Source organism: Solanum lycopersicum, chromosome 10 (genome assembly GCF_036512215.1).
Source record: "Solanum lycopersicum chromosome 10, SLM_r2.1".
In the NCBI taxonomy this organism is placed as follows: Eukaryota; Viridiplantae; Streptophyta; class Magnoliopsida; order Solanales; family Solanaceae; genus Solanum; species Solanum lycopersicum.
The window spans coordinates 44,432,517-44,458,807 of NC_090809.1; the positions used below are offsets into that span (position 1 = coordinate 44,432,517).

At 32.0% G+C, this 26,291-nt stretch overlaps 1 long non-coding RNA gene across 1 annotated transcript; it reads left to right on the top strand.

Annotated features, from left to right (window-relative positions):
* The first annotated feature begins 1,209 nt into the window (after positions 1-1,209).
* On the top strand, positions 1,210-6,806 carry LOC104649666 (uncharacterized). Its single transcript, XR_743565.4, has 4 exons — positions 1,210-1,477; positions 5,409-5,480; positions 5,639-5,711; positions 6,404-6,806. It is a non-coding gene; the product is annotated as an uncharacterized lncRNA (long non-coding RNA).
* The last annotated feature ends 19,485 nt before the right edge of the window (positions 6,807-26,291 follow it).

Consider the following 26,291-nt stretch of genomic DNA (forward strand, 5'->3'; position numbering starts at 1 on the left):
TTCAAAGTTCTTCCAGAGTTAGATTTCTTTTCGTTACTTCAAATTTTATATCTTTAATTTTTGTCTAGTTTTTTCATCTTAAAAATTATTGAATCTATTACTTCCGGTCTCTTTACTGAAACATCAGCGTACTCGATAACTTGATTGTTCATTCAGTCATGTAGATACTTGATAACTTATTTATAGTTAGTTGTTGATTCATTCATGTTGTATTAGTACAATTTATTGACAAGTTTAATTTAAAAATTGATATTTTTTTGGGAATAAATGAAAGATCATTTTAAAAAATATTATAGTACTTATTAATCTACTTAATATTTTAGAAATAGTAATGTATCATGAGTAATATATCCATTCGGAGATTATAAATTTAAAAATTTACTAGACAACACAATACATGTAATTCCATAAACAGATCTATTTACACTACAATTAACGTTATAAATAGTAATGTATCATGAACAATTTTATGGGCATGATACATAAATACATAAAAGTTGATAATCATATTGTATCAAATAAGATTATCACCTACAAAGTGATACATTTATAGATACACTTTACTTTAGCTTATGTATTCCTTCACAACCATATTGTATAAGATACATTGTTATCAACTATAAACTGATATATTATATAAAGAATGTATCTTATCAACTTGAAATCTTCCACATTTACATATTTATCTTTTAAGTCAAACAATGTATCTTTTTTCAGAATTATAGACTAAATAAAGATACTCTGATAATGTAACAACCTGCTAACATTAAAAAAATAGTGATACATTCGATAAAATAGATATTTATATGTATCTATTACAAACAATCATACAACTAACTTATACTTAATATCATGTACAAAATATAGATATAATTTGATACATACCCTCACTTTTGTACATTTTGATACTTTTACAACAAATTACTTTATTAATAGTATTTCATACACACAATAAGATACAAAAATAGTAATGTATCATGCTAAATATTTTATCATGATACAATAATTTAAATTAATACACACAATAATGTGTCACACTCTAAGCAAACACTTTACGTACAAAATTACTTATTTAATGTATCTAATTAATAGGAACATAATACTTATCAATTTATACATGATACATAAATATTAATGTATTACGATTAATGTAGTCATCTCGAAACACAAATTAAAAATTAAATTAACAACAATATATGTAATTTTATACTTGCGACTGTCACATCTATTTAACTATATAAATGAAATTAAAGCTCTGATATAATTTATATATTACAAATTCAGGCTCATATTTTATAGATTAATTCCTAAATATCAGATCTTTTTTTGCTGAAGAAAACCCGTAATGACAAAGAAGGATAGTTCAAACTCATGTGGCTTGAAAAAACAAATATAGCCATAAATATTGAACCAACATGAAGACATGTACATCAGAAAGTTCAACTAGATGGAGAACCCCATGAGTGGAGCAAATTTGGTAAATATCTCAACTTCCTTCTCTGTTGATTTTGTTTCTTAAGTTTTTATCAACAACTTTCGGAGTTAGACATCTATATTTCGTCATCTTTGAAAGATGGTCCATCATAGTTCTTTGTTTTATTTTTGCTTTAACTATCTTTTTGTTGGTTCTGTTGGAAACTTTGGGTAACGGCCTGCTTGACGTGATTGCAAGAAAATTGGAAGAAGAAAATTTGAATTTTGATTATTGAGAGAGAAATTTTGAATTTTTATTTGATTGAATCTATTAAGATTTGGAAGATATTGAAATCAACTAGATTAGCGTGATTTGGAGAACTCATATTTAATTGAGTATTCTCTTTCCTTTGAAAGTGTAACTCATTTTGTTTTAATATATCAGATTTAATGTATCTGGCTTCTTTGCTATGTATCCGAATAACATTGAATGTGAGAGATTTTTGTAAATTAAAAAAGAGTAGGGATAAAATATAATTTATGTTCTTATACTATGTGATTTATGTAAGTTATACCAATAAAGAAAATGATTACCAATAAGATTAATGGCTAATTAAGATGAATGATGTCTAAATAACAAATATGTTACAATTAGGAAAGTAATGATATATACAATATGTTAGGAGAAAGGTCAAATAAGACTAATAAGGACATTCAATAGTCATTAATAATATGTTAGAATAATTAACTTATACTGAAATGAATTTATGCAATGATATAAACTTTTGTTGAGATGCTAACATATTTTTCCAACAAAGTAACCATAGTTCATTTTTTTTAAAAAATAAAAATAAAAGGAAAAAAGCAAATATCTCCATTGATTTATCAATTTATATATATATATATATATATATATATATATATATTACAGAATTGAACCCTAATATTTATTTTGTGACATAGAACACTTCTACTACTAGATCTTACAAACTCTTCAATAATATTCTTTATAATCCACCAATTTTTCTAAATAAATAATCAATTGGGAATCTGTTAGTTTCACTAAAAAAACAAAATGAATACTTATTCTTTCCATTTCCTTAAAAATAAAACTAATTGATAGAGAGGACTCGTGGGTTCTTATTGTTTTTTATTTTTTTAGCATTGGATTCAATCTTAATGAAAACAAATAGTTCGTGGCAGATACACATTTGTTTGTAACATAAATTAGATATGTTTTGGAACTTAGATTAAATAGAGAAAAAAATATCTAATTAATATAGGAGATCGATGAAAAAGATCATTTTTTACGACTCCTTTCCTAGAAAACTAAATATCATTTTAATTTTATTAATTTTTCTATAATTGAACAATTACTTACAAAATTAATATGCGATTGTGGAGCATTTTAATTCATAGTTTAGTTATAGTATCGCTTCCCAACTATTTATATTTTCTTATTTATAAGTGGAATCAGGTAGTGAGCTCTGTGAAATTTTCATTTTGTGAAAGACGCAATATTATACTTTCTTCATTTCTTAGATATTTAGCTTTTTTAATATACTCCAAAATGAGTGTCTCTTGTAAAATATCAAGAAGATACTATTTTTGTTTTTTTCTTCAAAGTTAATCTTACCTAAAATGCGCAAGATTAGTTTTTTAAATAAATATAGAACTTTGAAATATGGGAGACAGTTGTATCATAGTTGACAATAGTTGAAACATCTATTGTGATCCTGAAAAAATCTTGTGTAGATAGCATTATATACACCACCGACAAATAATAAAAAAATTTCCTATATAATGTTGATGTTTTTTGGTTGCATTTAAAGACACACTTAAGAGTACGTGGTTGTTAATTAACTAAATTATATGTCCTAGTTGTTGATACATAGGATTGATAATATGATTATGGTTTACCGGACCTTTAACTTTTTATTAAAATGAGAGATCTAACTATATTGCTGAAGTGAGATAGGTCAATCAATCACAACATATAAAGTTATCTTTCTGTATTTGAACCAACTAAGACAATGTAGGTACATCAATATCCTAGAAGCGAATCTATCCCTATTCTAGTTGGAACTGAGAAATTAGAACACATTCCTTATGCTATATGTTTCAACAAAAGGCTCTGTCATCCGAGTTCATAAAAGGTTTATACATGAACTTTCGTGATAATTAAGCATTAAAGTAACAAGAGAAACAACGTAAAAGACACCAATAATGATAAACGTACAGTAACCAACACAAAATAATGTCAATCATGTTCTGTAACCTCAATTCTAGAACGAGAGTTTCTAGCCGCTAATCAATCGAATAGCGATGGTATGGATTGAAGAATTCGTACAAGAATTAAACTAATGAAAAGAGGAAAGAAAAACCTATAGAAAGTGCCGCCAAAGTGGTCCAAGATGTAACCCGAATCGTCCAAGGTGTCACCTCCAAAGTAGGTCCATTAAAATATGTAAAAAAAAAAATTAAGAATTCCATAGTGTAATTATGAAATAACATCTTATTTCTATTTTTTTATAGTTACATTAATCCCTTAAATTAAATTTTACACTTTCTAGATACATATCTGACAATTTGGATATGTTAATTGTGATATATTATATATATGCAACAAAACAGAAAATCAAATTAGAATCCCATAATTTATTTTGCTCAGTCCCTTCTTACAGTCAAACAGTTAAACATAAATCCTAGAATAAAAAACCAATTCAAAATTTGAAATCCCTATTCATCATTATGTCTCTGTTTCGACGAAGAAACTTTCAACTAGAATTAAAAATTTTGCCAAAAATTTGATAAGATAATGACTCTTTTGATTTTGTAGAGGCATTCAAAAATATGAGAAAGTGAGGTTAGTTATGAACGATACAGGAGTGATGAGATAGTAATTCGAAAAAATATTTTATTTTTAAATCGGGGTTCAGCCTTTGCAGCTGGGTTGAATATTGATGAATTGACCAAAAAAATCGAGACATGACATATTGTAAAAGGTAATTTTCTCCACTAATTATTAGGAATGATATATGGGGGTAAAATTGTACGCGGAGGTTAAGAAATGTAAGGTTGAATTTGCTATGTATCCCCCTCTGTATTGATACTCCAGATAAGAATGTTGCCGAGATACAAAACTTTGATGCATCAACTGGTGCAATTGTATGAGTTAAAAAGGACACATATGGCTAGAATCAAAAATTGGTGATTCGTGTTATATACAAAAAATATAGATAACAAATTACATAGCTGATACAAATAGTATAGAAGTGAAGGTGGAACAATTGTACAAGGATAAACACTACTCCAGTGGTTGTAATAACAAAACACAAAATAGAACATAACTTTAATTTTCAAGTTACAAGATCTGATGATAAAGACACATATTATTGTGCTTTAATCATTTCATTGGAAAAATAACTTAAATACACAACTATAATTTTTATATTCTCTAATTTTTCCCACCTTTTTTAAATATTACATAATTTCCTTTTTTTTAATTTTAGTGTAAGTTTTTAGATACATTACATTCTCTCTCCTATAATACACATTTACCCATTTTAATGCCTATTTTTTCTCCATTAAAACACTCAACCTCTTAAATCAGTTTTTGAATTTTGAATTTTATCCATTTTAACACTCAACCTTTTAAATCAGCTTTTTGATTTTGAATTATTAAATTTAATTAATTTTAAATAAAAGACCAAATTTTGAAATTTTGAATTTCAAAATTCAAAAAATTTGAAATTTAAAAAAGTAAAAATTTCAGGAAGCAGGACAACTTCTCTTAACTTCTACCGTTTTGTTCTCCATCAAGTTTAAGTTCTTTTTGCATGATCCTATGAATCTTCAGATGGATTCAAACAAAGACTCTGGCTGTAAGAAGCTCAATTAATAGTCTCTTCGGCTTCTTTTCGTAAAGTTAACATTTCCTTTTTGTTCTATGTTAAGATGTAATCTGGATTTGATAATATTTCATTCTTTTACAGATCTGTACAAACTAGACGTGCTAAACTTGGAAGGGTCTGTTGTTACTGCGTCATGTTTGGATTACCTCACAGGTCTGCTTTTACTATTTTAATTTCCATGTTATCTTACTAGGCCTAGTTTGCGGGACAAACTTTATGAAGTAAAAGAGAATTTTTCGGGGAATTACTTCTCTATTCTGGGATTCCATCACGTTGTTGAAGTTTCTGATAGTTCGTTTATCCTAATGCAGCTCTCACTTCATTGAAGTCGCTAAACTGTCAATAGATCTCACCTTTTAGATGATGGATGCGAGAAGTTTTTGGGTAAGTGGAAGACATTTGTTATCTGCCAAAAAGAACTGACTAAAGCAAAACCATTCCACATTGTTAGCCAACCGTTTTATATCTGCAGCACTCAGCAGTTTGAAAGAGTTAAATCTGGGATTTAACAATATCACGGATACATGAATTTGTTGTGTATCATAATATTTTATATGTATCATGAGGTTTTTAAAATTATTATAATGTATCATTCAATAATGCGTCATCAACTGGGCTTGAGGATACATATAGAATCAGTGCTTTAGTCAATGCATTGATACATGTAGTAGATATGTATCACATGTTTTGCATGTAGTATGAATTCCTGAAAACTGATATCATGTATCAGTAAGGTATTAGTTGTTTAGTTGATGTACTGATACATGTTTTGAAAATTGTTATAATGTATCATTCACTAAATTTAATAAATGCGTCATCAACTGTACTTGATGATACATAGAGAATCAGTGTGTATATTGTTTAGTAGATGTTTCTGATACATGTATTAGATATGTATCACATGTTATAATGTTTTAGTTAATTCACTGATACATGTAGTAGACATGTATCACATGTTTTTCATGTAGTATGAATTTCTGAAAACTGAAACCATGTATCAGTAAGTTATTAGTTGTTTTATTTAGTATTTATATTTCAATATCGTTATAATTTGTTGTTTTAATTTCAAATTGCAGCCAATGAAGTACAAGATTAAAAAGATACCAAGACATCCCATAATGTTTGTTGTCAATTTTAACAACAATTTCCTAAAGGAAAAGAATGTGATCAGATTCCAGGGGGGAGGAGTATCTTCAGCAGACTGATTATGCAAGGAAACTGTACTGCATATAAACACCAGAGGCAAAAGCATCTTCAGCTTCCAAAGACCTTTACTTGCTTCAAATTCATACCCTTAGGTCTTGTAGTTAGAGAACTTATTGTATTGTCTTTTTATTCACTATGTAAGATTGTTTCTCGTGTTTTGTAGTTGTAGCATGTATAGACTTTTTGTAATTGATAAGAGTATAGATAATTATCATCTATTTGTTTTGTATTGAACACTATTGGATGAATAGAGTGCATCGTTCACAAAAAAAAGACAGATATTCAACCAAGCATAACATACATAAAATTACAGCGAGAAACCCCAATATTCAATTATAACTAAAGAGAAATATTATATATTCTTATTGTCAAATTGACCGTAGTGTACTTTAAGGATTTCAAAGGATTCTTAGAAATGATCAACAATTATTTAAAGAAGCCAGATTGAAAAGATAAATAGACTTCAAAATAGATGATATAATCTTTGATTTTCAAAATTTGAAATTAATATCCAATTACGTGCTGCTTTTATGGTGATTAATGATCTGTTACCTTAAATTAAGCTGTTTTAGTAACAACATTAATTGTACCGTTTTTTCCCCATTTTTTATCAACAGTTTAAACTTACCATGTATCATTTACCATGTATCACTAGAGTCTAAAGTATCACAGAACAACAAATTTAAGGGATTTTTTGTAAATACTAAATTTATCGGGACATAATGTAATTATTGAATTACACTATGGGATTCCTTAAATTTTTACTTTTTTTTATTTTAAAACTTTTATATTAATATATAAGTCATGATATATTATTGATTGTAACTTGATACATTACTAAATTAACGTATATGTAATGCATTTTCGGATCTCTGAGTTAGTTTGTTGTTAATATAAAGTATGAGATATATGTGAATCTCATTGTTGATATTTGAATTTGTGTATAGATGTATAAGTCATGATACATTACTGGTATTCTAATGGGTTTAAGAGTTGTGAGTCAATGTATTATTATTATAACGTATCAGATACATGTGAACTTCTCTTCTTTTTTTTTCAAAAAATGTATTAGTATGTGATTTTTTTTAATGTATCAGTATGGAAGAGAAGATATTTTTAATGTATCTATTATTCACTTTAGCATGTATATTAGTTTTTTTTTGTGATACATGAAATAATAGATTATCTAATGTATCAGGTAAAATTGTAATTATGTATTATTGTTTTTATTAGATGACTGTTCTTGTAGATTGAAGGAATCTATTAAGAAACAACTGGATAGATTCAAAGTGAGACACTTCAATATATAGGCGAAGATACATTATTTGTCATGAGAGAAATATGTAACTGTGGGATATTTTAGCATGACCAGATATCTCGTGCACACACAATTACTCTTTTGAAGAGAAAAAATGTTATATATATGCATGTCTACTACTTCAATTACTACAAACCAGATGCATTAACAAGTATATATGAGTGCAATGGTTCCAATCTCAGATAAGGACAATTAGTTTGTTCAAAAATTATTTTGGAAGAAATTTTCTAGCCACCTAGGTACAAAAGGATGTCTTGACGATCAAGAAAAAGAAGGAAAAAAATTGAGATGAAGACTTAAGAACAAACACAAACTGTTGTGATGTTGTGGACTAGAAGGTTACAACCGAAGAAGTTGTACTTTTTTCCTAAAAGTTGACTGACAATTTTTTTTTATTATTATTATGTTTCAAATATATTATTTTGAGATTAAAGATTTTTGGCTTTTAGATTTTCCACTATTACATTGATATACACTACAACTTGCTATTAGATGATGAATTTTTTATGCAATAAATTGACATGTTAGTATTTTTAGCCTTATGTACATTTCTGATTGAAAATAATTTGTAAACATTGAAAATATATATAAGAATTTGTAAATATGGTACAACACATTATGTATCCGATCCACTTTTTATATAGTGTATGATTTATTAGTTAAAATAATGTATCTGATATGATATGGTTGTGAAAAAGTTGTGCGTATATTGAAATAAAGTGTATCAATGAATGTATCACAATAGTTATAAATCAAGTTATCAAGTAGACAAAGATTTAAAATATACATTACAGTGATTAAGTATCCAATGGATCAACAACTAAGAACAATTACCGAAAAAGAATGAATTTTGTTTGTGTATGCATGAATGCATTTCATATTTAATAGTATGACACTTTTGTATCAAATTATTAATGAGAAATGTATAAAACAATCCACATTGAAAATAAAACCAAAGTATATTGAAAATTAAAGTCAAAATAAATGAGAATTTAGAGAAACACTCTAAAAATTGAGTAGAAATATCTTAAAACAGTTAAAAAAATACTCTAAAACTAGAGTAAATGTATCTTGAAAATCATAATCATATATTATTATAAGCATGAACCTCTTAACCCCAAAGTTGATTTACCGTTTTAACCCTACAATATCATTTATATATTAATTTATTAAATATATTAGTTAAACCTATTAACCCTATATTAGTTAAACCTATTAACCCCAAAGTTGATTTACCGTTTTAACCCTACAATATCATTTATATATTAATTTATTAAATATATTAGTTAAATATTAATTTCCTAACAGCCCTAATTTAATTATTCAGAAACGCTCATCTACTCCACTTCTCTTCTGCAACGGTTATGAAGTTTCATTATCCTTCTTCCAAAACCTTTTCATCTACTCTCATCATCTGTATAAATGTCTCAAATCACATGTTATTGTCCGTTAAATTGTTTCTCTTTTTTGTGCCTGGATGATATACGGGTAAATATTTTTGGATGAGGAACTTAGCTATTCTTTATCATGAGCTCTGCCTTTTGATATGGAACTTTTTGCCTGCAGGTATTTGTTGACAGAAAAACTACTCTTATTGGAACATTGACAATCCGTGAATTCCTCTACTACTCAGCATTGCTTCAGCTTCCTGGTTTTCTTTGTCAGAAAAGGAGTGTGGTGGATGATGCTATTGATTCTACGTCACTGGGAGATTATGCTAATAAACTAATTGGTGGACACTGCTACATGAAAGGTCTTCGAAGTGGCGAGAGAAGGCGTGTCAGTATACAGGTAAATATTTTTGGTGCTCTGTTTTTGTTGCCTAATAGTTACAGTCAATTTTTAACAGAAGTGTGATTATTGTTCATTGAACCGCGCTTTTCATCACAACATATAATAGAATATCATTTGGCAATGGATTTCCAGTCAAGTAGTCCACATCATTCTGTGCCGTTTTTTTTACTTTTAATCATTCACTTTTGTTAAATGTTGTTTGTGGTTTTAAAACACTGCAAGTGTTTAACTTTGCTGTAGGGGACAATAGGCGAGGTTGCTTTGTTAAGGTTAATCTACTTTTGCTAATGTTCATGCTTTGGTTTTGCTGCTAATTGCAAATATATGTACACCCTTAGCCTGAGGATAATCTGAAGGTAACTTCTGATGAACATGAAATATCATGTTGGGAAAGTCTGTTTATTGTACGAAGGAATGTGGATTGGACTATCTATATAGTTTTCTGTAATTTAAAGGTGAAAAAAGAAAAGCAAAAATCTATTTTATTAAGGTCTGAATTTGATTTCTGACGGAAAAACAACCAATTCCTTGAAATTCAGATGACTATGGATACTTCGTGTTACTAAAGTCTAGAAGTAGTACCATTAAAGTAAGATGTCATCCTACTACTTCAAAAAATATCATTCTGTTTTCATGTGTAATATGACGTCAATGCTTGTTCATATCTTTCTGTACGCCCAACTTCTTAACAAAGGAAGCTGCAACTGCAAGTGGATTGTCATAAGGTTCAGTGGAGTTCCGAAACTTTTTATGAATGAGATGGAGGCCAAGTATTCAAGCTTTCACAAAGCAATTGTGCAATGGGGTTGTTGACAGTTCTGTTTTTCTTGGTTTGTTTTAGGGAACAAAGAAGCAGTAGAAGAAGAGTTTGAGTCAATTCTCTATTATGTTGCTCTTTTCAATCATTTTCGTATTTTGGTTCTCCAAAACACATTCTGTCTCTTCATTATAATATGGCTTAATGAGATTTCGGAATTTTTATGATTATTGACAAAGAACAAAAGTAGGAGTTAAAGACATTGAAGGACAGTTAAACTATGGTGAAAATCCTACATTCTACTGTACTATTCAACAGTATGTGTGTGTACTAATATGTGTAAAAATTAACATCGAACAAAGAATTAAACGTTGAAAGTCAACAAATCAAGGGGAAAAAATGAGTAAACCTTGAGGTTCAGGTTGATCCTACCAAGGTTTTAGATCAGCAACTGAAAGTACCTTGTCATAAACTGCATAGGCGTATGGATATACATATTATTTGAAAAACAAAGTGCTCACCTGATTCACAATGGTTGAGTTTGATTGCATACTTGTAAGTTGTAATTAATGTCACTTTGAAGCAGGTTCTTGCGCGTTCAAAATGATTGAACTTGGTGCTGCAACAGATTTGAGAGTAGGAATCAATTATATTCCGAAGGAGTTTCTTTTAGATCTAAGGTAATTTCCTACTCTGCAACTTGAAAGTAAATAACACGAATTTGCGTAAGATTGTACATGTTTCACTTACTAAAGAAGTGAAGAATAAAGGAAATAAAATTTACAATAATAAGCATTAATCTATGTGAGGGAATTATTTTTTTATTTTTGCAGAAAAAAACGAGCTATGCTGGTGATTACTGCAAATTTGGAGCTCTATTGACAGCTTATAGAGCTTTTTCATTAGTTTGTGTATTCATGATTTTTACAGGACATAAGGAGTTGGATTGCTAGGAAGAAAAATACTTTAGAAAATCATGGTTTCCAACACTATGCCTCATGGTGAGTTATGATTTGCTTACTGATCCTGCTTCAGACGTTAAGTAGACATGCAAAAATAAACATGTAATGTGAACAGATCAAGTTTGTTATCATCATTATCATATGTTGGAGCATTAGATAGCAAAATTAATATCCATTACTTCTTTTAGTTACGCTTTTTTGGATAATTGCAAGAGGTAAAGTGAGTATACAAGAATTAATTTTGCATTTCCCTTGTATTTGGATGGTAAATTTTTTATGTAAACTTGATGCATACAATGGTATGGCATGCTTTAGGATTTGGAAGGACTTTATCAATAACTCCATTTATCATCTTACATAGGGAAATATATGTTTTCATTTGATGGGATACTTTGCCTTGATTTGTAGAAACTAAATTTTGCAAGTCTTCTTTAGTCTACATCTTAGGATATTGTAAAAATGGAAATTGGAGTCAGTTACTCCCTTTAATTTTGAAAAGCATGACTTAATCAGTGTTTAGGTTTTCATTTCTTGCCTGATTTTGGTTATGTCATGTTTTAGGACATTGATTCTAATTGTTCAGTGACTACAAAAGATCTTAGGTTTTGGCTTACTTAAACATTTATAGCTGCTGAAGCTGAATCATAATATTTGCATCCAGTTAAGATATTATAGAATAAAGTTATTATCATAACATGCAAACAGATTGTCCACCAAGGACTTTTCCATTTTGAATTCTATACGTTTGCAATATTTCCGTTATAGTAACTTGTTACATTTTTATTGATTTACTTCTATTTGAATCTACATTTATCATCTCTTCATGTTCTAATAATGTTAGCAGGTTTCTTGCTATTGGAAACACAAGAATAGGTATTATTTCTCCACCCTGAAACTTGCTTCAATTAATGTGATATTTATACTATTGTTAGTTCAAGTTGCTCGCTTTTAAAATTTAAAAAGAAAAATAGTTTATGTTTCGTGAATATTACATTCTTGATCATCTTTATTATTAGACCAAAAGAACACTAATTATATAAAAACAAATAACATTTACGTCACAAATATATATTGTATTAGTACATCCTAGATACTACAACAATACAATGACAAGTCTAGAAGAGCTCGAGAACCAGTGCGTACCAATTAGCAAGTTGAAGAAATATGCAACAGAATGGGTTATTAAAGTCTTAGTCATTCGTCGGAGTTTAACAAAAGAGTATAAAAATACAAATGGTGAAGGTATTCGTTGGCTAGTCGATGAAGAGGTAACTCTATTTTAATATTTTGTTATATACATTATTTAATATGTTAACTTCTTTTGGAATTCTAATAATAATGCTCCTAACACAGGGTACAAAAATACAAACCACTCTTTTCAACAAAGATGTTCATGCATGGAACAAGTCTTTTCAACTTAATCAAAGTTACTACATTATAAATGGAAAATTAAATCGACCTAAACCAAACTTCTTATCCGTACATAAGTAGCTCGAACTAGCATTTATGAACAACACCGAGGTCGTTGAGGACAAAAGTAATTTTAAGACTGATAAATTTTCAAATGGATTTATTACATTTGATGAAGCTGAAAAAATCACTAATGGAAGTTTGTTTGGTAAATTTCACAAAATTTTTATTGTTTGTTCCATACATTAAGTAAATAGGGTTTTTAACACATTATTTTGTATAGATGTGGTGTGTAATTTACTCACAGTAAAAGCACTAACTGGAGAAGGACGAAGCATTAGACGCGAAGTAATCGTTACAAACGAAAGGTAACATATACTTTTTATGCATCCTACATATAAATATTTCACGTTAATAAACATTTATCATAAGAAAAATTGTTACTTGTATAGGTATGATCGAAAAGTCATGACTTTATGGGGAGACTTTGCTGAAATCGAAGGTCAAATGTTACAAAGCCTTGAAAGTGACAAACCAGTTCTTGCCTTTTGTGATGTAAAATTATCAATTTATCAAGGTATAAATCTCCACACTTGATATATTTGAGTCAATTTTCAAAGTACATAAAAGTATCACTGAATTAATTACTCCTGTTGAAATAGGGGATTTTGTCCTTTCCACAACTCCTGTTAGTAGTTTGCTTATAAATACACAATTTGAAAAAGCGAACAATCTCCAAAAATGGTAAGTAATACATGTTTCATCACACTTATTTAGAGGCTACCCACATGCTACATCATTAATATTTTTTATTCATTTCTTAAAAATTTCAGGAATGACAACATGAAGGCAGAAAAGATTGACGTAAGTCTAATGCCAAGTAGACTAATGCAAACTGCCCGTCAAGTGAAAATTAGTAATATTTTAAATGGTTCACTTGCCATTGTGAAGGTACTTTCCTATACAACACTCATCTTTTACTCCAATTATATATTACAAATGTAAGTACGTGATTTACTGAATTTACGTATAGGACATGTACTATAAGTTCAATGCTACGGTTACTGACATTGACAGTAACACCGACCCATGGTATCCTGGTTGCAACAAATGCTACAAGCGAGTTACTGTTATAAATAGTATTGCAACTTGTACCTACTGTAGAGCTGAAGATGTTGATTATGAGGCGAGGTAAACTACACAAACAACTAAGAACAAATATTGCTTACTCCAGATGCATGAAAAAATATTATTAACTAATGAGCTTACTATGTCGCTATCAAATAATTACCACCACACTGATTAAAACATCCAATTTGATTTAGATATCGATTAAAGATTGATGTCACTGCTGAGGATCAATTTATAAGCATTACAATGTTTGATGCTGCAAAATACTATTTTGGTTGTAACGTAAAAGAGTATGTTCTCTCTACATCTGAAAAGGTAAATCACTTACTCTATGAAATATTGGCCTGTATAAATAACTTTACCCTATTTCAATTGTAAGGCTAATATATACGTTTTCATATTCCATAGAAAGAACAATCACCATACTATCGCAAGATGGTATTGAGTAAAGGAAAAGAATTCAGTATCCTTGTTAAGATTGATCGTAAATTCCCAGATGTTTACACAAACATGAATGTGATAGCTATGGAGATACATGAGGTTTCCAAAAAATTACCACTAGATCAAACCAAGGTTAAAATGACAATTACAAAAAGAAAAAGCAAGAGGACGAAGATACTAAGTGATGATGAAAAAATAAAAGGAATAGTTGCAGGCATACCTTATGTTGAAAAAGATATTGCAGCAGTTGAAACTGACATTGAAAATCCACCCAAAAAAAACATGCAAGAGGACTAACAAGATTAAGTAAGTCATTGCAGATGATAATCCACAGAAATTGAGGATATTTGAGGTAGAAAAACAGATTGTACTAGATGAAAGTGACGACGAAGCCCCACTAATTCAACTACAAAGAAAAAGGACCAGGAAGGTTAAAGGAAAAAACATCATGCCCTATCCGATGGAAAAGAAGATCAAAGAGGGAAAAAAATAATATATAATTGATTTAAAATTTCCTTATTTTTATCTACCAATGCTTATTATCTCCCTAATATTTAAAAACAACTTACCTTTTTCCACCAAGCAACTTCATCTAACATCACTTTTATTTTTAACTTACTTTCCTATATCCATGAATTTTGTTAACTGTTTCACTAAACATTCAATGTATGCAATTTATTACTTCAAAACAGATCAACAACAATCTTCTGCTGCAATGTATATCCTCATACATAAAAAAAAGTTTGCATACATCCTACCCTATAATAGATGTTTTTTCCTATATATGTCAAATATGTGACTACAATTGCCATTAATGATTCCGTTATGTTTTAAATCAATGCTAAATTACGTATACTAAATAGGAAGACATAAGAGAAGTGTCACACCAACAATCCAAATTTTATCACCATCAAATCAACAATGACACACAACCAACATCAAGGTAAATCTAATATGTTAAGTACTTATGACAATTCAAAATTAAATTTAACGCTTCTATTCACTTCACTTCACAGATGATACAAATATAACCACTCCTTTCATGCCAAATCAAGCAGGTGATAAAGGAAAAAACATTCCTTCTACCAGTAAAACTCATCAGCATGACAACCATTTAAAAAAAGTTCCACCAACACAGGTAAGAACTTACATAATCATGTAAAATCCAACATACATGAGTACTTAGTACAATGCAAATATATTCTCATACACACATACAAAAATATTACATCCTTTGTCTAAATGTACCAAAAAATGTTTCCCTTATAGAGAAAAGTCAATTGCAAAGCCCATTGCGAAGAGTGGATAAGTATATTTTAGCAACCCAAACAATATCACATCTCGAAGATGAACATCCACGTTTGAAAAAGTAGCGTAAAATCAATTGGCTATTTAGAGCATTATCTCAAGAGTGTCAAGTTAGAGGTACATCGGAAAACCCTATTCATATCTTACATAACTTGAACATTCAATAATATCAAATTATATTTCTAACATATCTCTAAAAATATTTCTATATATAGTAATTGTTGCTTATAACTTATCTTTATCATATCTGCACGTGCTGAAAGCCGTCCCAGAATGTATTTATTGTGCTGCAAAAAGATTGGAACATGAGCCTCCGGCATTCTGTTGTGCAAGCGGATATATCAAATTGGCAAACACTGAAGCACCAACAGAACTATATGAAATGTTTGTGGCATCTACTCCAGACGCGGTAGAGTTTCGCAAAAATATTCATGTATATAATAGTATCTTTGCTTTTACATCTTTTTGTGTTAACCTGGATAAGGAACTAGCATCTGCAAAAAAAGGAGCATACACATTCAGGGCACAAGGTCAAATTTATCACGATTTACCAATTTGCTACCACGTGATAACAATCCATGTTACTTCCAACTATACTTCTTTGATATAGACAACGAATTGACCAACAGGCTATCGAAGGTGAATGAAGGAATTCTTTCAGACCATATTGCAACAAAAGTCAAACAGGTAATGGAGAGTAACCCATATGCACAAATATTTTGCCAATTAAAAAACCAAACAAGTTTCCACAATTTTCAACTTCCTATTGCTGCAAATGCCTCTTTGGATCAACGAGTGTACAACAGACCCTCGGTAAGTCAAAGCAGCAATTTGGATCGATGGAAACAATCCAAATATACTTTTTGAACGAGAAATAATTGTTCATGAGCACTCAGGGTACAAACATAGAGTAAAACACTATTTTGGTTGTTATGACCCTCTTCAATATCCTTTGTTATTCCCAAGAGGTGAAGGTGGATGGCATCAAGGACTGATTTGATGTTGTGTCCTTCTTTTAATATGAGAAGTAGGTGTATGTGTGGTAGTCCTCGTTTTTGAAATTCTACCACGAATACATGAGCAACAACACCTACTGCATGCTATTGTTACTGATTATTATTAAATGCATCAAATATTTTTCACTATACAACATCACTAATACCTCATGTAATCATCAAAAGAATAATAAACACAATGTACGCTTCAACTACATCAATAACAATTCACCCAATCATTAAAACACAGATTTACAAGAAAACAATTCACATAGAATGATATTACTTACCATAGCTCACACGTGCAACGCATGTGTCCCTGACTAGTAGTCTAAAAGGTGTCTAACAACCAATAAATAATCTCTATTCAACATTAACCAATTCCTTTTGAGCTAATGTTGTGAAGTGACTCTTAGACTTTGATGGATCATCATTTTCACTAATGTATCATACCTTAGCCTTTTCAGTACCATATTCTATGGTAGAGATGCATATCATGTATTGGGGTAATCAAATAAGAAATTGTTGGATGTAAACTGAATTTTATCGCTGAGGAATTCAACAAAGAAACTAAAAACAATGTGCATTCCCTTAAAAATGCATAATATACATTATAAATGTAAAAAATGTACATAATAATTCTAAACAAAATCATACTAATACTTACATGCTATCATCATTTTGTTGCATAATGTCTTGTACAAATTTAAAATCAAATGGGTGCTCCTTTCAAAAGGGTGTCAGTGTCCTTATACTTGTAAGAATGCAATGATGACCATTCGGTTCGCTCTGATTAATCGAAAAAGCCAATGTCTGGATGGTATGATGACAACACTAGAGCCAACTTTTTCATCTTTAATTTCCCGGAGGGTTTTTTCCTTCAACTCAATGATGAATTGTACACACGTATGAACCTCTTTTTTAAAATAACAACAACCAACACCCAATGAAACTCTCCATTAGAGTTCACTAGAATGTAACACCATCTATTCGATGCCACCGGAATGTAAATATAATCATCTATTGATTAAATTTTGTATAGGATACTTGTTAGAACTAGATATAATGTATGAGATCAAATTGAATAAGACAAGTTTGGACTGATAAATCATTGAACATGAAATGTTGTGGTAGTAAATGACACCTTATACATTATTATTTTGTATCAATGACATTGCATCTTGTGACTGATATACAACTAAGCATACTACAACTCTTTATACATTATATATTTTATAACTTCATATAATTACAACTATTCAAATAATAAATAAAATCAAGGTTTAGTGTACCAACGAGTTAAACTTAAATCTTGACACATTACACTATGGAACATGTATTTTTTATAATTAATGTATCATGTTTTGATCAAATAATAGAATCAAGTTTACAAATAAAAAATATAAAAGTAGATCGAAGATATAACCTTAGGTAAAGAAAGTAGAGAAATTGCGGGAGAAAATTTTTGACCTCTCTATTGGGGGTTTTATCCACATGCGCTTTAAAAGATGAAGAAATATCCCTCTTCAACTTCTCAATGATTACCTTTATCATTACTAATGGATCATACAATTTTTTAGATATGTGTTCGGCCCAACCAATATCATCGAAATAAAAAATAAGATAAATGTTAGATGACTTTAATTGTATAAAAACAAGACTAAAAGAAGGTGCATCATTTACATGTATCAACATTTTGAAGAATAAAAATGATAAACAAAGGACGAAAATATAAATAGAGAAGATGAAGAGGGTACCTATTTCAACGTTGAATTCATTTTGACAAGAAGATGCGGATTTTGAATTTTAAATGTAATGCAGAAAATAACTGATTAGATTGTGGGAGTAAAAATGGAAAGAGCTTGGTGGAGTGAAACCAAGAAGGGATAAAATGAGTTTTGGGAGTGGGAACTATGTATCCGAACATTGAGTTTTGGGGGTAAACTAAGAGATTCTGGAAATATTTTCAAATGGTAAAGGATAAAAGAAATTATGGTAAATAAAGGTATTTATATACGTAATATTTCCTTAAAATATCACCTAAGTGTCTTATTTAAAGTAGAAAAAAGTGCAAAAGTGCCTGTCTCAGGTCTGTGTCACGGATCATTTGTGCAGCAACCTGTTTGGTGAAATCAAAATTTTATTCGTAAGTCCGTGGTATGATTTATCGCGGACCTTGCTTCTTAGCGAAGTCCAAAAATGCGGCCAAACTCTGTGCCACAAACTTGTCCCGGACTTTTCATAGTGCGGTGTAGTTTCTGCTTCAACTTGTATTTTATTTATTCTTTATCATTTTCCGTTAGTCCGTTCACTACAGCTTCCACTCATATGCATTCCATCTTAAAGCCTAACTGCTTTATCTCCAATTTTAGCTTAATTCATACACAAATTCATCCTAAACAAGAGTTAATAGCATATGTTAGTTTGTGGACAGAATCACTAATAAAACACGAGAATAGCATAAAATTGATTCTAGAACTAGTGTATAATGTGTGTAAAATGAAATTTGGATGTATAAATACGGTCAAGATTACCACCCCACTCTAAAGCCTTGTTCATCCTCGAATGCCTTTTTGCATCCACATCAAGGTCAACTCCAACACACAGACCAGATTGAAGTATCAATCATTGAGCTTCCTCCATTAATGGAGGTTAAACTCAATGAGGGAAGAGAAAGAAGAACAGAGGATACAATGGAGCATTCTAGAATGAAGAGAAGATATGTATCATTCCTTTTTCGATTAATAGAACAGTTGTGTATATATACATGAATAAAACATTAGAATAACCAACTAACCAACAAATTATAACTAACTACTTAACAGTGTTTAAAAGATTCCTAACTAACTCTAGCTAATTTTATCACCCCCCCCCCAAGTTGGAGGTAGTGTGATTACATACAACATGCTTAGAATCGTAGAGTGTTTGACTCTAGTTAAGGCCTTGGTAAATATATTTTCTAATTGTGAGTTTGCGGAAATATGATGAAGTGCAATCAGTCATTGTTGAAGCCTATCCCTCACAAAATGACAATCCACCTCATTGTATTTTGTTTTCTCATGAAAAAGTGGATTTTTAGCAATATAAATTGTGGATTGGCAGCATCAGCTCATCAAGTAGTCTCTCAAGACACACTAGTTCTCCAACTACTTGTCTCACATCCCTGTATTCTACTTCTAAGATGATAGTAACACTGTAGCTTACATCTTGGACTTCGAACTAACAGATTGTCTCCCATAAGAACTAAATACCGACCTTCTTAAATCAGAACAAGCTGCCCAATTTGAATCACATTAAGCAATAATTGTAAGATCATACTTGTTTGAGATGAAAATTCCCAAGGTACGATCTTGCATCAGATATCTAAGGACATGATAAGTAGCCTTCATGTGTGGTTCTCTAGGAGATTGCATAAATTGGCTAATATGTTGAACAATAAAAGCTATATCCATTCTTGAACGTTTGAGGAAATTGAGTTTCCCAACTAGCTTCCAATAATGAGTGGGATCTGATAACAACTCTCCATCTGTGGCTTAAGTTTTTTAGTAGAATCAAGTGGTGATGTCGCAACATTGTAGTCCAAAATATCAAACTCCTTCAGAATATCAGTAGTAAATTTTCTCTAAGAAAGACGAACATCATCATCCCTATACAGTATTTACAGTCCTAAGAAATAGTGTAACTTGCCAAGATCCTTTATTTTGAATTAATCATGCAAGAAACTCTTCAATGAGCATATTTCCTCCAAGTTTGTACCTATCAAGATCACATCATTCAAATATATAACAACAAAAACTAAAGAGAATCCATTTCTTTTATAGAAAATTGAGTATTCTGTTTGAGTGTGTATAACCTTTTGAACATAGACTGCTGGACAGTTTGTCATACCACTGTCTACTGGCCTATTTTAATTGATATAGATACTTCTTCAGTTTGCAAACTAAGTATTGTTGTCAACCATAAGACCCTCTGGCACATGAATACTTCCTCATGCAAATCACCATGAAGGAAAACATTATTCACATCCAACTGCTATAAACTCCAACCCCTTTTCACAGCCAAATAAATCAAAGTTCTCACAGTGGTCATTTTCACTAGAGGAGAGAATGTTTCAGTATAATCGATCCCAGCTTGTTGTGTATATCCCTTTACCATCAATCTGGCCTTGAACCTATCCACACTACATCAGCTTTATTCAAGATTTTATACACCCACCTACATCCACTGACATTCATACCTACTTTCAAGCGGAGAAGTTCACATATATTATGTACATATAGTGCCTCAAACTCATGTGTCATTGCCATATGCTAAGTAGGCTTCAAAATTGCTTCAACATAACAGGTTTGACAAGAATGAGGTGAGAAAATGTTGTTGTTCAGGTGGTGATGTGATGGAGGACAAGTTAGGTAATGTATAAGTATATAAACTTTAAGATAGCTAGGGGTATGAATGGTTCTACTTGTTCTTCTAGGTGATGGCATTTGTGGAACATCACAAGTAATGGAAATATTAGGATCATATGTTGGTGCTGGTGCAGTGTTAGGTGAAGTTGAGTCTGTGTTTGCTATGGGATCAGAATCATTATTGGCTACTTGGTCATTGATAACCTCATGGTAGTGTTTGTATCCAACATTTCATCATTGACTAAAGTGTTTGTTTTATTAAGCATACAAGTAAACCGATTGGGGTGATGAACAAGCAATTTCAGAATAGAGTTAAAACTATAACTAGCAGGAGCAATGACAAAAGGAAAAACATATTCATGGAAAGAGACATCTCTGCATACATGAATCCTCTTTGTGGACAAATCAATGACTTTGTAACCCTTTGTATTGTAAGGATATCCCACAAAAATATGATTTGTTGCCCTTGGTTCAAACTTGTCTTTAGGGTTTTTCAAAATGGTGAGGAAACATAGACATCCAGAACTCCTAAGATGAGAGTATGTGGGTTTTCTTTGGTACAACTGTTCATATGGTGACCTATTTGGTAGTGACTTGGTAGGTAATCTATTGATAAGGTAACTAGAAATTAGCACACATTCTCCCCAATACCTCATAGGTAATTTGGATTGATAAATGAGGGCTCTTTTTGGATTGATAAAGAAGGGCTCTTGTTGTTTCCAAGATGTATTTATGTTTCCATTATACTACCCCATTCTGTTAGGGTGTATAAGGACAAGATTACTGATGTATAATCTCTTTTTCTTGGAAAAATCTTTTTGCCTCACCACTTATGAACTCTAGAACATTGTTAGACCTGATAGTTTTCAGTTTGGTTTGAAATTGGTTTTCTATTAGGCATACAAAAGCTTTCACAGCTTGTAGTGCATTACTTTTTCATCTAAGTAGTTGTTTCCATGTTAATCTACTATTATCATCAACCATGGTCAAGAAATATTTTTAACCATCATGATTTGGTACGCGGTGTGGTCCCCATAGATCAACATGTAGTAACTCAAAAATTTTGCTAGTTGTGCTTGTACTTTTTGGAAAGGGTACTGTGGTTTGTTTTCCCATGGGATATATGGCACAAGGAAATGGTGGTTTGGTGGAATAATCTACAATTATGGTTGAAATACTCCTCATCTTTACAAAGGGTACATGTCCCAATCTAGCGTTCCACAAAATTTTAGCAATATGATTATGAGATGCAGAGGAAGAAGCAGGAGTAAATGACTTTGCAACATACAAAATAGGATCACCACTTGAAGTAGTTCCTTTATTTACAGTTCTTGAAACTTTTACAATAGATGGTGAAACTTTACATTTATTTTCAACTAAAGGTTTTCCACAATTGAGCAAAGATTGAATAGAAAGACAACTTGAAGAGTGGTGTGTGTGTGGATGAATGCCACCAGACAAAGTACAACAATTGTGACACTTGATTCATAGAAAATATAGACCATTTTTGGCTCTACCAAGCTCTAGAGGGCTCTGCAGACAAGGATCATGCAATAAACAAGAAGATTTATTAAAATTAACTATGCCTTTAAGTTGTAGAGACAAACAATGGACAAATATCGAGTTAAACTTGAAGATAGGTACAAAATCACTTTACATAGAGTCAAAGATGGATTCAAACAAGCATCTCCAATTTCAGTTACCTTAAATCCATTTAGTAGGATAATTACGAAAGAATAAGGTAGAGTTCTAATGTTGTTAAGGATTATTTTATTGTAGGTCATATGGTGTGATGCTCCTGAGTCTATAATCCAGGAGCTAGAAGATAGTATAGTACATTTACTTGACAGATCATCTATCACATTCATTACATAGTATCAAGCAAGTATACCTGCCAGGTTAACAACTTTAGTCAATGTGTTGTTTGAATTGTCAGCCCCACTATTTCCAGCCTACAAGGTTTCCAAGAGGTTGAGCACCTACTCATACTAATCCTTGGACAGGCTCAATGGCATTTGTCTCCTTTGTTCAGGACCTTCCTCAATTTAATTGTTCCCCTCTTCTTCTGTATATGCATTTGCTGCAGAACCTGCACCTTTATGTTTAGTCAATTTGGAAGTTGTTTGATAACCATAAAGCTTATAACATCTATCCTTCGTGTGTCCAGGCCTTTTACAGTAGTCACAAAATAGACCAGATTTGTTCTGTTAATAGGAACTATTAGTGAAGGAACTTGCTCGGTTTTTGTTGGTACCGCCAGGGTTGCCTGCAATTCCGCTATAAGAACTGTAATTTGTATTGAAACCCTTTCCACTAGAAGTAGATGTAGATGCAGCTAGAGATGTGGAGTCCAAAACAGTGTGATTATGAGGTTTTACTTCCCTTTGTTTGTCCTCTAGGGATAGTATAACAAAGGCATGTGCCATGCTTGGTAAATCACTCATCATCGGGACACTTCCCCTCACTACAGTATACTGTCACAGATTTAGAGTCTTACTAAAGCTTCATGCGGCACTTGACAACTTACTCACGAATCTTTCACAATCTTGTAAGTTCAAGTAAGCCTTTAAAACTAAGATTGCTAAGAGAATGAAAGGAAGACTTAGAAAGATTTGAGAACTTTGGAAGAAGGTTTTTTACTACTTGAAAGATTTCTTACAACTTGGATAGATGATTTACAAATGAGATACCCCCTATTTATGCTACTTCCTAGGGGCTAAAGTGCAATTGATACTTACTTTACAAGTACCTAAGATATGTACACTTTGTTCCCCTTTGTAGAGAATTCTACACTTTCTAGGATTTTCCAAAGTTTTACCTAGAATATCTAGTCTTCCTTCAAGAACTCTCCAAAGCCTTCTTGAAATATCTAGGGGCTTCTACAGTTTTCTATGAACCTCTCCAAAAATTCTAGACTTTTCTGCCCCTATCCGGATAAAAATTTTACTTTAGAGTTGGTGGGACGTGACACTCTCCCCCACCTACTGATGTGACAACCGCATCGCATCGCCACTGCATCAATGATCAAGTTTTTCTATCTCGTATACACGATTAATAGTACATTGAATTGATCATTGGCCTCTCTAAACTCCTTTAGTTGCTTCTTTATCTCTTCTAACTCAGCCTCACGATATGCCTTTTTCTAATGAGGCAAGCACCTCGCCGGCTTCTTTGGATTACTATATTGTTCCCTCTTGGAACCTTCTTTGTGCACGGGTGTCAAGGACTTCTTAGTATCATTGTCTTCCTTTGAACTTGTAATAGTGGCTAAAAATTTTGACTTCTCCTTCTTAAGATTTTTCTTGAGCTGCATGGTCGTTAGTCGGACCTGCCGTTCTATCTTCGGTGCCTTAATCATGGGAACTATACATGTTCGTCTTTGCTCCATGACCAGAAGTCGTTGGAGGTAAGGATCGATCACAGCGTGGCACTTCTTAAAGAACTCTTGACTAAGGAATATATCAAAGAGATGAAAAGAAGCGACAATGAGAGTTGTCTTACCTTGTCACTCTCCTAGCGTGATACTTACTCCATGAAAAACTCCACACATGGGAGTCGATAATGCATTCACCATCTTAAGTTGGGCATTACTTGAACTAAACGCAACACCAACCTTTTCCCTGTTGTCTTGGTCATGATATTGACCTCTGCACCTGTGTCGACCATAGCACGAGCAGGTCTTCCATTGATCGTGATGTTGACATATCGCGCGCTGTATAATCTTGGCTTCCCTGGTTGCTTGGTGATAGCTCCACATAGTCCTATCAAACCCAATTGCGTCTTCTCCATGACTTGTTCTTACTCATTTGCTTCCTTCTCTTTCCGTCTCGCAGGATAGCACCAAGGCTCTTCAGCTCAGGGCAACTTGCATAGCCATGCGGCCCACCGCATATGTATCAACCCTTCCTCTTCGTAGGCTCCACCCTTTTCTCCATGTTGCTATGACGTACAGACTTCTTGCCGTCAGACTTATAAGTATCATGATTCTTAGGATGTGGCCGCTGCTCCTCGACTTCTCCACAATATCCACCATCATAGTTATGATAACCTTTCCTCTCTTCTCCATGGCTGTGTCAAGATTCTCATACCTGAAATCTGTCAAAGCTTTAGCTATGTGATGACTTTATCTATAGTCCTAACCTGTAAGCGTTCCAACTCCATCCTGGACCAATTCTGCATCTCATCAACGAAGTGCAACAACATATCTTCATCCGTGAGGTTTAGAATCTGAAGCGTGAGGGTGGTGAACTCCATCACATATGCGCATATGCTACCCGTTTGCTTCAACTCCCTTAACTTGGGCTTTGCCTCATAGATGACGTTGTTATGGAAGAATTCCTTCTTGAACTCCTCTTGGAATTTCTCCCAAGTGTTGACGTTTCAATGCCCTTTACCTATCTCACACTCTTTACGCCTCCACGAAAATGTGCTATGTCTGAAAGATAGAACACCGTGGTGTTTGATATTGTTTTCGTCGCTCTTCACTCGATTACACTTGAAGTCATTATCCAAGTACCACAGGAAATTCCCCATCTCTTGCGCATCACGGGAGCCTTTTAACGTAGGTGGCTTGGGAGCCTTGATTTTGGCCTCCCTATCTCGGTCAACCGACGATGATCCTCCAACTTCCCACGCCTTTTTTGAGTACTTTTATCTCGGCCTTCATGGTATCCATCGTGCTCAATGCCTCCATGAGACGACACTCCAAGGAAGTTATAACCTTCATCATCTCAAACTTTACCCGCTGACGTCCTTCCAACTCCTTACGGATGTTTTTCGTCTCCTCGAGGGTGAAGTCTTCAAGGGTTTTGAACTTGCTATCGGCCACGTTCCAATGCCAGCCTAATATTTATACAGCCTGCCTCGCCATTTCAACCCTTGCCATCCACTCCTTTCCAGCATCCAGCCTGATGTTGGTGATACTAGTAAAATTTATTTCTCCTTCTTTTGCCATTCCCTTAGTACAAACCTTTGCTCTGATACCACGTTGTCACGGACTTAGAGTCTTACTAAAGCTGGGTGCGACACTTGACAACTTACTCATGAATATTTCACGATCTTGTAAGCTCAAGTAAGCCTTTAAAATTAATATCACTAAGAGAATGGAAGGAAAATTTAGAAATTCTTGAGAACTTTGGAAGAAGACTTTTTACAACTTGGAAGATTGCTTACAACTTGGATGGATGATTTACAAATGAGAGCCCTCCTATATATACTACTTCCTAGGGGCTAAAGT